The following is a 1,578-nucleotide window of genomic DNA, read 5'->3' as shown; positions in this document are numbered from 1 at the left end:
TTAGTTTTAACCAAAAAAATATTTCCACAAAGAAGTATCGTTTTCAACCAAAAAGACGTATTTTCAACTAAAATTTAGAATCTTTAACAAACAAAAATATATTAATTTTAAAGAAAGTAGTTCAAATTTTAACCAAATATTAACCTTTAAATCAAAAACAGTTGCATTTTCAATCAAATAGTTAAATTATCAATGAAAAAATAAACGTTAAACAAAAAAAAACTAATTTTTAGCAAAGTGGTTTTATTTTAAGCAAAAGAGATGAATTTTCACCTAAGATTATGAAACTTTAACCAAAACAATTAATTTTATAGAAAATTGTTTACTTTTCAAACTATAAGTTGAAGTTATAATCTAAATGAATTAATTTTTAACAAATATTTAATAATTCATATTTCTACCAAAAAATATTTAATTTCAAATCAGAAACAGTTGAATTTATAAAAAAAATTGAAATTTTTAATAAAATATTTGAATCTTCAACTAACAAAGACTAATTTTCCGCCAAACAGTTGCATTTTTATTTTAAAAACTCGATTTTCTAACAAAAAATACATCTTCTCAATAAATCTCATGCATTTTTCAATTAAAAAGTTAAATTTTCAGCCCAGAGGATTAATTTTCTACCAAAAAGTCAAATTTTTAACAAAATACATGCATTTTCAACCAAATAATTAAAACTTTAATTAAAAAGTATACATTTATAAACAAAAGTTAAATAGTTAAATTTACAATAAAAAAATTAACTAGAAAAAAACGATTTATCAACAAAATAGTTGAATTTTTAAAAAATAGAATGATTTTTAAACTGAAATTACGAATCTTTAACTGAAAAATTACTGCATTTTTGAGGCGAAAATACGAATTTTCAAACCCGAAATTGTGAATTTTCATCATAAAAGTTAATTTGAAACCGAAACAGATTAGTTTTTAGTCATAAGGATGAAGTTTTAATCAAATATTTCCAGTTTTAAGCAAGAAAGATGAAATTTCTACAAACAAAAAAATGAATTTTTAAGTCAAAAAACGAATTTTCAAGAAAACAATTGAATTTTAAACCAAAAAGGATGACTTAACGTATGCACGGCCCCTAAACAGAATTAGGATTCATTTACCTACAAAAAAACATTAAACTTTCTTCTTTTCAGACATGAGCTTGTGTAGATTCCCAAATCAGATCCGATTCAAGATATCTTACGAAAACCAAGTTTCTAAAAGTGGAGCCAGTTTTATCACAGCAATGCCACTTATCATCATACTGTCAATTTTATATGCATTTAGACACTCATTAGTTTAATTTTACGTCGATTAATCTTCATAAAAGTTGATTAGTCTCAAACCCTATAAGTACAAAATTGGCTTCATTTAAATTTCGACTCTTGACCAAAGTTTCTACATTTTTTAGCTTTTTCCATTTTCTATTGCTATTTAATCAAGTAAAAGTATTGAAAGCTTTCTCATACTTAAGAATCATAATTTATTTTAAGCTATCCTTTTTCCATTCTGGACTATTCATCAAATCCAAAGTTAGTTGGATTTTTGTAATAACTTGTAATAATTATTAATTGTAAGCTGCTG

The sequence above is a fragment of the Belonocnema kinseyi genome, chromosome 7, assembly GCF_010883055.1.
Source record: "Belonocnema kinseyi isolate 2016_QV_RU_SX_M_011 chromosome 7, B_treatae_v1, whole genome shotgun sequence".
NCBI classification, from domain to species: Eukaryota; Metazoa; Arthropoda; class Insecta; order Hymenoptera; family Cynipidae; genus Belonocnema; species Belonocnema kinseyi.
The sequence above is the reverse complement of the archived record's forward strand: the minus strand, read 5'-3'. Positions refer to the sequence as shown.